The sequence below is a fragment of the Kogia breviceps genome, chromosome 9 (genome assembly GCF_026419965.1).
Source record: "Kogia breviceps isolate mKogBre1 chromosome 9, mKogBre1 haplotype 1, whole genome shotgun sequence".
NCBI classification, from domain to species: Eukaryota; Metazoa; Chordata; class Mammalia; order Artiodactyla; family Physeteridae; genus Kogia; species Kogia breviceps.
Genome location: NC_081318.1, coordinates 74,572,009 through 74,585,456, shown reverse-complemented (window position 1 = coordinate 74,585,456; position 13,448 = coordinate 74,572,009). Strand labels below are relative to the sequence as shown.

Sequence of the window (13,448 nt, the reverse complement as noted above, 5' to 3'; positions counted from 1 at the left end):
CTCCCTCCCACTGGTGCAGGTCCTGTCCCTATTCTTTTGTCTCTGTTTTTTTCTTTTGTCTTTTGCCCTACCCAGGTACGTGGGGAGTTTCTTGCCTTTGGGGAAGTCTGAGGTCTTCTGCCAGCGTTCAGTAGGTGTTCTGTAGGAGTTGTTCCACGTGTAGATGTATTTTTGATGTATTTGTGGGGAGGAAGGTGCTCTCCATGTCGTACTCTTCCTCCATCTTGAAGGTCCTCCTTAGGCAGTATGTTTTTAACCAAATCATTTTTGTTAGTGATTATCCTGAAATAACTCCCATACTTTAGGTGCTTTGATTTTTTTCAAGTAACTTTTTTTTTTAAAGACGCTAAGTTAGAGTCCTCTTTGTTCCCCTGTTGCTTCTTAGGACAAATATTAAAATGGGGTGCTCAGCACGCCTGGTGTTCTGCTGGGTTTTGGGGACACAGGGATAAAAACAACAGAGTCTTAACGTGGAGGGGTCATCAGAGTGGAAAACATTCATTCCTCTCAGTAGAGAATCACAGTAAAATGAGAGAGGTAGAATCGTGGAATTAAGGTGCATCCACACATGGAAGGCTTTCTTGGGCCCTTTCCCAAAGGAGTGAGGTCTTCAGGGCGGCTCAGTCTTCTCTCCTCTTCTCCTTATCCAACTAGTCTCTGTTCCATTCCCCTGAGTCTCTCAGGAGAGAACACTTGGAGAGAGAGTGACTGCAAGGCAGGTTGATAGTTCCTTATCAAACACATTATAACAAGGCGTATTTGTGCCGAGAAATTTAAAATTAAAATGCAGGCAAACTGGTCAATGTCTCTTTCTTCTGAACTATTGGCCCATCCTTGTTGTAGGAGAGGTAAACTTAGTTTCCTGAGAAAAACCTTCGAAGATCAATTACCTTAGTAGTTTTTAGAAAATATAATTTGCTTAATTAATTTTAAGACTGTTGCCAAAACTCAGCCTCTGTTCACTGGTGCTGAATAGAAATGCGGAGACAGAGTTTTAGGTGAAGTAGAAAAGAATAGCTTTATTGCTTTGCCAGGCAAAGGGGGCCACAGATGGCTAAAGCCCTCAAGACTGTGTGTCCCACCCTTGAGGGGGGGTAGCGAGGAGTCTTAACAGTGTTCGGGGAGCAGGGAGTGATCAGCTTGTACACAGTCTCTGATTGGTTGGCGCCAAGGTGACGTTTCAAGCATCATCAACTTTCTGGTTTCAGCCAGTCTGGGATCTACATTCTTGTGGTCAGCAGTTTTCATCTGGTGGGCTCTGCTTCCTGTAAAAACAACTTAGGAATGTGTGTCAAGCCTTTCTCTATAGATTCCAGGGAACTGGGAATTCGGTGATTCGGCTACGTGGTAGATTTATAGTATAAATTGTTACCAGTTCCCCAGCCCAACAGCTATTCTTTGTTTCTCCATCTTCACATTTGCTAATCTTTAACTCTTGAGTCAGCATTTCACTTCAAAAGACAAAGACACAGGGGCTTGTACACGGTTTCAGGATTGGCTTTGCTTATCTTTATTAAATACACCTATTGATATATGGTATTTGTTAGTAATTTGTTAAAAGCCTCACTAGGAAAGAGGAAGCAACTCAGAAAAATCAATATTAAGTAGAATAATGTTCAGCATTATTTTAATTGTAACTTTTTGACTGTAGAAAATTTACCAAAGCAGTTAGGTGGCCAAACCACCAAAAAGAATTGAATGTGAAGTACTAAAGGTAAGAGGTCTGTATTTGGAGAGTCATAGCATCAGTAAAGATTTTTGACAATATAACTCTTTATGGGAAATATACAGTACACTGTTTTTTGATAAGTTCTGTCAAAGTCATATTATAATCATAATCACAAGTATCACATGGTGGGGTGGTAGAATGAAGGATGTGGCTCCACATGACCAATAACCAATAGAATATCAAATGTTCAAACATAAAACCTCTTATTTTCAAAATATGTGTTAAACTTTTAATTTCCCGGGCAGGTAATAGCCTCATTTGTATGAGTATATTTGAATATTGAACCAATTCTGGTTTGTAAGTAATGTGACATTTTATACTAAATACAGGATAATTTCAAGTGCTAAATATGTTCCATACATGTTACTACTACCTTTTGAAAAATCACTGAAACAGTAACACCTCAGAGGAGAAGAAAATCTATTTCAAACAGATATATGAAAACCACCAGGAACTTACAGTAGGAAAATGGTTCAAGAAGCAATGGTATTGCAAAATATTCGAAGAGTAAAATAGTATCTAGCCATTAAAAATGTTACTTTCAACAGTTTGAACTTGCGAAAGCACTGGCAGTAAAAGGTGAGTTTAAAAGGTAGGAAACAGGGCTTCCCTGGTGGCGCAGTGGTTGAGAGTCCGCCTGCCGATGCGAGGGACACAGGTTTGAGCCCTGGTCTGGGAAGATCCCACATGCCGCGGAGCAACTGGGCCCGTGAGCCACAACTGCTGAGCCTGCGCGTCTGGCACCTGTGCTCCGCAGCGAGAGAGGCCGCGACAGAGAGGCCCGCGCACCGCTATGAAGAGTGGCCCCCGCTTGTCTCAACTAGAGAAAGCCCTCGCGCAGAAATGAAGACCCAACACAGCCAACAATAAATAAATTTATTTAAAAAAATAAAAGGCAGGAAACAAAGTTGAACACATATCGGTGTCATCTGAACTTTGTAAACAATGAAACAAAAAAGTAAACACAGAAAATGGCCGGAATAGTACAGAGAACAAACCATTAACAAACGTTATTTCTCAGTGGGATTTTGAGTAATTGTTTTCTTTTTTGTACCTTTTTACGTTTTCCAAGTCTCTATAATGAGCACATATTATTCCTTCCCTCCCTTTCTCTTTCTTCCCCCTCTTCTTCCTCTCTCTCCTCTCCCCCTCCTCCTTCTCCTGCCCCCTCCTGCTTTCTCTCTTTCCTTCACTTCTTCCCTCTTTTTATTAATTATCTAGTAAGCATGAAGCACTATGCCAGATTGAGAGAATAGCCAGATATAAATAACAGAGTCCCCTGAGGAAGTATCCACACAAACCTTAAAACTTTCAAAATGTAGCTATAGACAGAATAAAAGCACCCCTTTCCCAGTGTGGGGATATCAAGAAACGGGGGCAGAGAGTGTTATTCCGAAACGTATAATAGTAATTTTAGAAAACTCTTTAGATTTTCAAGTGAAATGTAGCCAGTGGTTATCCTATTGTAAATTGCGGACACCTTAGGACAAATACAGACTGCAGATTCTTCAATACAGAAATGCACTGACTAGAGAGACCCTGGCACCTCTTCCTGAAACCGGTGTTGAGAAGCATGATTCATTTTGTGCTCTCCCCAGAGGATCCTGGAGAAAGTCCGCTGCATTAAAGTCTCAGCAGGGGTGGGCAACCCCCATCAGGAACACTCAGCTTTGGTGCTCCCGCCACGTCACACCCAGCTTGACTGACCACCGTGTGACCCAACTGCAGGGACTCAAAGCGGACAGTAGGGCATCAGGATCCTGCTCGGTTCTCCTGACCCTTTGCATCCTGGTGACCTGTGATGATTGAAAGCACCGTCTGTGGCCTGTTCTCCTCCTGGACTCCACTCATAATGTCTGAGGGACAAACTCTCCAGCACTCTGACCAAGGCAGCCCTCAGCAAGGACACTGAAGGCCCAGTGGTTGGCAAGACAAAAGCCATATATACCTGGTATCTGAACAGCTGAAATAAAAGCCTTTCTGTTTCTCAGATCTTACCATATAGCTTTCTCCTCCTTTCATACTGTTCTTTTTTTTCTTCTTTTTTCTTCTTTTGGGGGGTGGGGAGGGAGAGGGGGTTCTTAGAGGCTGATTTCAAAGACCACCTGAATTGTAGCTCAGGAGAAAAAAAAAGTTGAAAAGACAAGTAAGCATCCAGAAATCTGGAAAGAAGAAAGAAAATCTCATGGCTAAACTCTGACCTCAGCTGACTCAAATAAATTAGAACCACCTACACAGGATGAAGTGAATTTCTAATCAACAGGTAGTAATAGCAAAACCCCCTCAACAGCCAAGAAGCATTAGAGTGGATTATCCATGAAGAGAGGATTAGAAAAAGAGACACCTGGAATCCAGCAAAGGAAACCCCAGCGGGCCAGCTGGCTAATGTTTAGGATAATAATTCCAAACATATTAAAATAAATTGTAAGAAAGAAAAGGCTGAAGGCAATAAAAGCAAGCTTCACACGATACTGTATATAGTGGATACATCGTGCACATTTGCAGTAATCTCCTCCCCAGGAGCAAGTGGTAAAGGAACCACCAGCAGAGACTGGTAGAATTTAAAGACACAAAGTGCTCTGTACGCAAATAAGAATTACTACAAGTGGGGGCAGTAATCGCGGAGTCTGCCTGACAGACACCATCCTGGTCTGTTTTTTTCGGAGGCCTGAGAACTGAGTCACAATCACGGTTGAAATGGTAAGGAAATAGCGTCGACAGCCTCACTCCCACACAGTCTTAAATGCAGTCTTGCTGAAGATCTTAAGCAGGGAGAGAAGTGCCTTTTCTTTTTTTCTCATTTATGGAATTTCACCAGCAACACAAATGTAGAGCATTGAAAACCCCTTTGGCCTCTCAGCTCTTGTCCGTCAGGGGAAGGACTAGAATTCAGAAGCTGACAGAGTAGAATGGTCCATTTTTCTTTTACCATATCCAGAGCCTGCCATCATTTTTTAATCTTGAATATCTGCCATTTTCTTTTTAAGTTATTGTTGTTGTTTTTCCTATTTAAGGTGGCCTTGTTACTTCTAGGACATCTGCAAATGGAATTTAAATGCTCCTCATAATTTTTTCTATTTTTAGTCTGCATCAATGAGCTATAACAACTGGCCTGGACTGGGTGTGGGTGGGGAATCACTGGGCCAAAGTTTCCTGTAAGTATGGACTCCTTCTTAAATGTTTTCTTCTTGAAGCTGGAAATTCCTTTATCCTTAATTCTTAAGCAGTTGATGGTGCTTTTACTGAGGAGTTTCCTTCCTGACTTGTTTAGAGAGTGTGTGATGAGTCCTTGATTCAAGTTAATACCATCCATCCATCCATTCGATTGTTGAGTACCCAACCTGTAGTAGGCACTCTTCAAAATGAAGTGAGTTCAAGATGAATAGAATATGATTCTTGCCCTCCAGTCTGCATGGTTCATCAGGGAAGCAGATGTGCAGCAAGGAATTTGAACAGTGGTATCAGGAAAGGAATAAAGGCTTTCAGAGGGCTCAGTGGAAAGTCCAAAGAGAAAGCTCCTGATTCTTTTAATGAGGACTCAAAGGAATCTCTGGAGAGGATCTGAATGGGAATTAACCTTGAGGAGAGAGTGAGAAGCCAGAGGTCAAGGACATGTGCAGAATGACATGCCAGGGAAAGAGCGAGAGGCAAATACTTGTGTAGTAGCTGGGAGGTCAGAAAGAGCCTGACTTGTGTAGGGGGAGCTGCCAGAGCCTTGTTGTGGATGGATTGAGAGTGGTGATGATGTTTTGAGATGGGGGGAGGGGAGGGGGAGAAGGGGAGGTTGAAGGAGATGACAGAAGGAAGGGAGTCAGGGGCCAGACCTTGGCCACAATTATGCTCCAGAAGAGAATCTGGCCAGAGCAGCTGGCTGGTTATTGAATGTTGCACTCATCATGCTTTGCTCATATTCTACCTTCCAGCTAATTCATCTTGCTAAATATTCCAGCGTCCTCCTTTTTGGATAGCTGTTCATCTGGTTGATCTTGATTCATGCTGACGTAAGAGGACATCATGAGGGCCTTAAGTAACTGACCTCCTTTTGCAGATTTCTCAAGGAATCAGACCAAGGTTAGACCAGTCTGTTTTCCCATAACCTTGTGTTGCCTTGTACAAGCTTCCAAATGAAAAGCTGCAAATCCGTCAAACAGAACTTAGAAGACTGGGGATCTGGATCCACCAAGTCAATTCAAACCTGAAGTATCCTTTCCCAGGTTTACCAACCTATTGTGCTGCATGGGGAACGATGCAAGAACTGTGTACCTTTGTAAGCGTTAGGAAAAGGCAGTGCCCTGGGTTCAGCCTATTAACGTTAATAGTTGTGACTAAGAACTTTTCTTTTTTTTTTTTTTGCGGTACGCGGGCCTCTCACTGTTGTGGCCTCTCCCGTTGCGGAGCACAGGCTCCGGACGCACAGGCTCAGCGGCCATGGATCACGGGCCCAGTCGCTCCGCGGCATGTGGGATCTTCCCGGACCGGGGCACGAACCCGTGTCCCCTGCATCGGCAGGCGGATTCTCAACCACTGCGCCACCAGGGAAGCCCCAAGAACTTTTCTTTTTGAATGACAGTTGTTTATTTATGAAATAATGCTTGTTGAAACAGGTGAAACAGCAATCTACAGATATGTATGAAGGCAAAGTTATAATTCAGATTCATCTACACCAAACACAATAAAACAATGTAAGCATGGAGGCAGTCCAACGGAGTGGTTAATGGCCTGGGCGTATTGGTCAGACGGACCAGGTTTAAGTCCTGGGCACACCACTTACCAACTGGGTGACATTAGACAACTTACTCAGTTTCTCAAAGCATCAATTTTCTCACCTGCAAAATGGGAATAATAGTACTACCCCTAGAGAATTGTAGTGAGGATTACATAAGATAACGGGTCTTAGGTGCATGCCTCCTGATGATCAGGTCATGATCATGTGCTGGCTGGTGCTATTTTCAACCTGATGGGATAGGGAAAGTATTAGCTCATCTATCCATTCCTCCAGAAAAATTGTTGATGTTCCCCACCCACCGTTTACCCCACAAGGCTGGGTTGGTACCCCTCCTAAGAAATATATCCCTCTAGCATCTTAGTCTATAGTACTTGGGAACCATTTCCATTATGCACTACAGTTTCCCACTAGTGGTCTGACTCCCCCTTCTCCCAAGCCTTTGAACAACTTGAACTCAGGGACTGTGTCTTGTTCCTAGGCCCTGGTACAAGGTCTGGCACTGGGTCCACTCAAACACTAACACTCAGAGAATGACATAGCTTAAAATGAGCTATAGTTTAAATTTATTTTTTGTTTGTTTTATTTTATTTTTTTTTTTGGCTGCGTTGGGTCTTCACTGCTGCACGTGGGCTTTCTCTAGGTGCAGGGAGCGGGGACTACACTTCATTGCGGTGCGCGGGCTTCTCATGGTGGTGGCTTCTCTTCATTGCAGAGCACGGGCTCTAGGCACGCAGGCTCAGTAGTTGTGGCGCACGGGCTTAGTTGCTCCGCAGCATGTGGGATCTTCCCGGACCAGGGCTCGAACCCATGTCGCCTGCATTGGCAGGCAGATTCTTAACCACTGCGCCACCAGGGAAGCCCTGAGCTATAGTTTAAAAAGAAATTTGTGGTACATCACAATCAGAAGTGCGTCTTTTGAACTCTGAGCCAAACGGTTGTTCTTTTATGAGATAAACAATGCAGCAAGGTTAACTTCAGTTTGCTGTGCTGTCATCTAGCTTATGGCTGGAACGTCTGCAGGCCTTAGCAGTGGGGGAGCCTCGAGTTTCAGCCAGGCTTTGGCACTTGGTGGCTGTATGGGCTTAAGAAAGTTAGTTAATTTTTCTGAGACTCTGGTTTGCCATCGCTAAAACAGAGATAAAAGAGCAAATAAGAGAAAATCTGTAATGTGTCTGGCATCTAGTAGGAACCCATCAAATGGAAATTGCTGACTTGATGAATGTCATTTAAATTGTGTTAATGCCTTTGCTGATGTTTTTGAGTACTTGAAATAACTATCAGTATGTGATTTTATTGACCATGTAGATAATGATAGCTAATATTTATTGAGGGATTTTTTTTAATCTGCCAGGCACTGTTCTAAATACTATATTAGTTTATTTAATCATCATAACAATTCTATGAGATTATGTACCATATTGTCATCATCCCTTCTTACTGATAAGAGCGCTCAGTACAGAGGGATTAACTTGCGTAATGCACCGTTAAGGAAAGCACAGACTTTCAGCAGACTCCAACCCAGGCACGCAGGTCCACACCCTCCACTGTTATAGGCCAAGAATATAACTTAAGAAAAATGCACTGTGGAAGGAAGATGGAGGGGTAGCCTCTGCTCTGTTTCTTGGGAGACAAAGTCCCTTGTGCTCCGAGACTTCATTTGCCTTCTGTAAGATATGAGGAATCATGTTTGTCTTCACAGAGCTCTAACGACTGAAAAGAACGTGTTGCTTGCGGAGCACGATGTGGACTATAACCGGGAGACAGCCTCGCAGAGAGCTCCGAGGAGGTAGGTGGTGGAGGGGGGCAATCTCTGTGTGATTCTGGTAAAGGGGCTACGTGCAGTCAAGCACACATTTTGGCAGAAGGTTGCTGCTAGTCCCGAGGAGAGGATATCTCCGTTAATGATTTTAGTGCTTTTCTAGGTATGAGAAGATGCAAGAAATTGGGTTCATAAAATTTTCTCCTGAAAATGTCTTAACTCTCTGAAGGCCTGTTCTGCCAGTTTTTCCCAGAGCTCAGAGTGCCTCATTCCTGATCTCTGCCCTGAACTCTTGTCAGGGTGTGCTGAAGGTCAGTGACGGCAGCGGCTGATGACTTCATTCTAGTAGAAACAGATGGCAAGTGCCAATTTTTAGTTGGCAACTCCAAAATCAAGTACAGACACACTAGTTTTTATTTCCACAGTGGTCTCCTGGAAACCACTTTGTGAAGTATATCATTGCTAAGTGTTGCATATTTTCCCAAAGGAATGGTCTTCTAGTTGAAGGTTGTATTCCTGAACAAGGCCTCAGAATCAAGTAAATCATTAATACAAGCCAAAATTTGTCAAAGAAGTAGTTATAGAACAACCATAAACCTATAGCAGCCTTTAAAAAATGAAATTATCTTCCAAGTTCTACAAAATAGGCACATATACTCCATACCCAGATCAAGCAAACATGTAGAGGAAAGGGCACCGCTAACCAATTGAACCCATAGGCACTGAGGATCTTTGCTTTAATAATGCCTAACTGGTAATAATACTGCTCTTTTTGGAACTTTGAATAATTTTGGAGGAAATCATTCAGTGGCTTGTGGCTTATAAATTTCTTTCTGAAAAGCAGAGGCATTCAAGATAATTCTAGTGACCTCCATGTTCCTCTTAAAAATTGGAATTAGTCTTTTACAATGTACTCCCTCCCTACAGTTGCTAAATACTTAGGGAACCCCTGAGGACTCATGGTTCAGAAACTTTTTGAAACTGGTCTTTTCATTTATTTTCTGTTTTGTGATTCAGCCTCCCCACTTCCCCTCTTACATGTGAAGGAGTCTGAAACACGGGGGACCTAGAAAGGGGAGAAGTATTTACTTTCTTGCCGTCTTATTAATAGATGATGTTTTAGGCTGATTAAACAGATAAACACCCATGGGAGAATCAAGTCCTCACTTAAAGATGTCCTGAGACCCTGTTGTCCAAATGAACTGAAATGTAATAGTGATGTGCATTGACCTTAAACCATAAGAATTAACATTTTTGGAACAATGGTGAGTATAAATAACAATTATCATATTATTACTATTTGCTAATGGAAGAGTTTATAGGATGACATACAGTATGATACTACAATTGTAAATAATAAATGCCTACAGAAATCTAAAGGGTAGCTCTTAGTTACAAGAAGAATTATGGTGGCTATGTAGCCCTTTGGCCTCTCTAAATGTTCTTATCTTTCTACAAATAACAATTTCTTGGCAATACATTTTTTTCAATTCCAAAAGAAAAAGAAACTCAGACTCCCAGATGTGCGTCTGTTTCTATTTGTTCCAATATGAAATCCTTGAGTAACATTTGTAGGCTGTTGTGTGGTTTTAGTGCACACCCAGGATTTGATTAGGGCTTTGCTCCCTACTGATGTATTTGTTAATAAGATGGAGCCGTGGGTAACAGTAACAGAGAATGGAGATCTTAACTTTTTAAGCTTGTTTTAAAAGTGAAGCAGAAAACAGGCTGATCATTTCTATAGTGTCCTGTAATTCTGAGTCATTCCAGTAGATGGCACTGTTGTATAAAAACAGCCCATCAATTAGGGCTAAGGGACCAAAGAAAGATTTTTGCTGTCTTTCTAGGAGAACCCTCCCTCCCCCAATAGACAAATAGGAAAAAGGTGAATAATGAAGAGAGTATTTCCTTCTATGGTACAATATGAATGGTGCTCTTGGGAAAGTCGTTTTATTTATTTGAATATGTATGTGTTTGGTAATTCGGCGGGCCGTGCGCTTTTATCTATGTCATTAACTGGAGCTGGCAAGTTTACCACTCCTCCCTCCCTCGCCCCCATGTACCCTCCCTCCCTCCCTCTCTCTTTCCCTCTTTTTCTCTCTTCATGCCCTACCTCCCAAGTTTAACAAACTTTTGGTTTAAAAAAAGAGGGGTGAGAAACCTGAGCTGTTTTTTCATTATTTCTCTCCTCATTATTATGACTGAGATAAAAATGTGGAGTGAGGAATTGACTTCTTTTTGGGTTTCTGCTGTTAACGTTTTCTTCAGCTTGTTTGTGTCTAGAATAGTGGGGTGGAAAGATCTTATGCTTTGTACCCTTTTTTCCACTTCCTTGTTCCCTCTGAGCCCCTTGGTCCTTGTCTGGAAGAAATGGAGTCAGTAACAAGTTCCAACTGTGTGCCTCTAAGGGATTAGAGGTCTTCTTATATACAGCCTGGTGATGTACCCTGTTCAGGGCAGATTCTCAATACCTGGTGGCTGTTGATATGAAAATGGATGTTGCCGTAGGATGTAACTGATTAAATTGTTCAGTGATTAATTTCTGGTCTTATTCAATCTTCCAACCTTGACTTGAGGTGAGGTAAGAAAATGGCCAGCATTTAGGAGGGATCTCGTTCATTTCTTAAAGAAATACCGATCCCAGCAACTACTTCAAAGTAATGTATGTACACTGGAGTGCTTCCTTCATCAGAAACAAAATACTTTTTTTTTTAGTAAATCAAGATGATCATTATGGCTCAAGCACATGTTGATGGAAGAAGGGTGATGTTTGTTTAGCGTGGTGATTGGTGATTCATTATTTCATATCCAAAATAGAGCTTAGAAAACAGAAGGTGCAAACCACTCGTTTTTTTGATAAGGAACCTCAGGTCCAGCAAGGTTTTAAAAAACAAAACCCCTTTTTCTTTTGAAATAGTTTTACACTTGTAGAAAAGTTGCAGAATTGTACAGAGAATTCCTATATATCCTTCACTCAGTCTCCCGAATTGAACCTCTTCCATAACCACAGGAGGTTATGTAAGGAAATTAAACATTAGCACAATACTGTAAACTAAAGCTACTCACCTTATTTGAATTTTCACTAACATACTCTTCTATTCCAGGACCCAGTCCTAAGATCCCACGTTCGATTTAGTTGTTTCTCTTCTATCTCCTCCAGTCTGTGACAGTTTCTCAGTCTTTCCCTTGTCTCTTGTGGCCTTGTCACTTTTGAAGAGTACTAACTATTTTGCACAATGTGCCTCATTCTACAAACCTGGGTTTATCTGATGTCTTCTTATGCTTAGATGAGGTTAGGCATTTTTAGCAGGAATACTATGAAAGTGATCTTGGGCCCTTTCTGCATAGCATCAGGGAGTACCTGATGTCCATATCTTATTACTAGAGATGTTAACCTTAATTGCTGGTTAAGGTGGTATCTCCTAGCTTCTACACAGTAAAATTACTGTTTTCCAATTTATCATCAATAAATATATTTGGGGAGAAATTTTAAGACTATGTAAATATCCTGTTTCTTCTTAAATTTTCACCTACTAATTTTAGCATCCATTAATCCCCACAACAATTATTGTTACTCTGGAGTTTTTTCCTTATTCACCCATTCCTTTTACACTTATTAACTGAATTTCTTCTGTAAGGAAGGGTTGTCTCTTCTACCCTCTTTATTTACTAAAATGTTTATATCAGTGTAGACTCACTGATATTTATTTTATTCTATAGGTTATAATCCAGTGCTATCTTTGTTTCTTTTCTTGCTCAAAATTATTCCAGCTTTGGCCATTGGGATCTCTTTCAGGTGAGTTCAGTGTTCTGTTGACATGGCCCCATCCTTTCATGAGCATTTCTGTGTATTCTGGCATACCAAGATGTTCCAGGCTCATCTTGTATTTTGCCTACACTGGTCCTGGAATCAACCACTTCTCCAAGGAGCCTGGTTCTTTTATTTGAGAATGGTATTTAGGAAACAGAGTCTGAGCACTAGATGTGCTCATGGCTACTAGGGTATCATTGTTTCTAGGCTGTCCCAGCACACAAGGAACATTGTATATGTATACTAACCCATACATATATCTATATTTTTGTATTTATCTATTTATACACACACACACACACTAAAATGAGTTTATAGTGATACTTTTGACACTAATCCAATACCATAGGGGTCATTCTTTTGAAGTTTTCTTTCCCCTTTCCTTATTTGTACCATCTTTCTGACAGTGAGAAACCTGGCTCATTTTATCTGTATTTGTATTTGTCTTATTTGTTCAATTCTAGTATACACATAAAATAGTTTCAGAATAGCTAGCCCACATCCCTGTTAGAAACAAATTTACTAGCAAGGGCATCTGTATACGGTATCTTTAGCTTTTAGCCTTATAGTATGAAGTCAAAATCATGTCTTCCAAATTTACTTAGGTTAGTTCCTTTTTTCCTCATCCCTTTAATATACTTATATTATTCATTAGTGATACATTTAGGTTCATATTACTGTTTGTATTCCATTTCAGGTTCCCTCCATGTTCTGACTGATTTTTTTTATATATATATTTTTTTATTGGAGTATAATTGCTTTACAATGTGGTATTAGTTTCTTCTGTACAGTGAAGTGAATCAGCTATATGTATACATATATCCTGTCCCGTCCCAATCTCCCAATTCATCCCACCCTCCCCTTGCCGCCCTGTGTCCACATGTCCGTTCTCTACGTCTTTGTGTTGCACTTACGTCAATCCCAGTCTCCCAATTCATCCCGCCTGCCCCCTCTCCCTGTGTCCACATGTCTGTTCTCTATGGCTGCATCTCTATTCCTGCCCTGCAAAACTTTTCACTGTTAAAATTTTCTTTTGGAATCAACTTGTGAAATTTTTTTAAAAAGCAATCACTGGTTAAAATGATCCTATGTGTTTACTGTATTTTATGAAAAATTATATTGCACCTCCTCATATGTTTCTTGATCTATATTAACATCTGACAATCTCATAATACCCTTTTTTTTTTTTTTTTTTTTTTTTTTTTTTTTTTTTGCGGTACGCGGGCCTCTCACTGCCATGGCCTCTCCCGCTGCGGAGCACAGGCTCTGGACGCTCAGGCTTAGCAGCCATGGCTCACGGGCCCAGCCGCTCCACGGCATGTGGGGTCTTCCTGGACCAGGGCACGAACCCATGTCCCCTGCATCGGCAGGCGGACTCTCAACCACTGAGCCACCAGGGAAGCCCTACATCTTTGTTTCTATT

At 41.5% G+C, this 13,448-nt stretch overlaps 1 protein-coding gene across 5 annotated transcripts in view; it reads left to right on the top strand.

The window, feature by feature from the left end:
• The window catches only part of CDCA7L (cell division cycle associated 7 like), a 202,993-nt gene that overhangs the window by 84,001 nt on the left and 105,544 nt on the right, over positions 1 to 13,448 (top strand). For all 5 annotated transcript variants that reach the window (XM_067042652.1, XM_067042657.1, XM_067042655.1 and 2 more), the window contains one exon: positions 8,155 to 8,241. The gene's annotated coding sequence lies outside the window, so the exon portion shown is untranslated. The remainder of the gene's footprint in view (positions 1 to 8,154; positions 8,242 to 13,448) is intronic.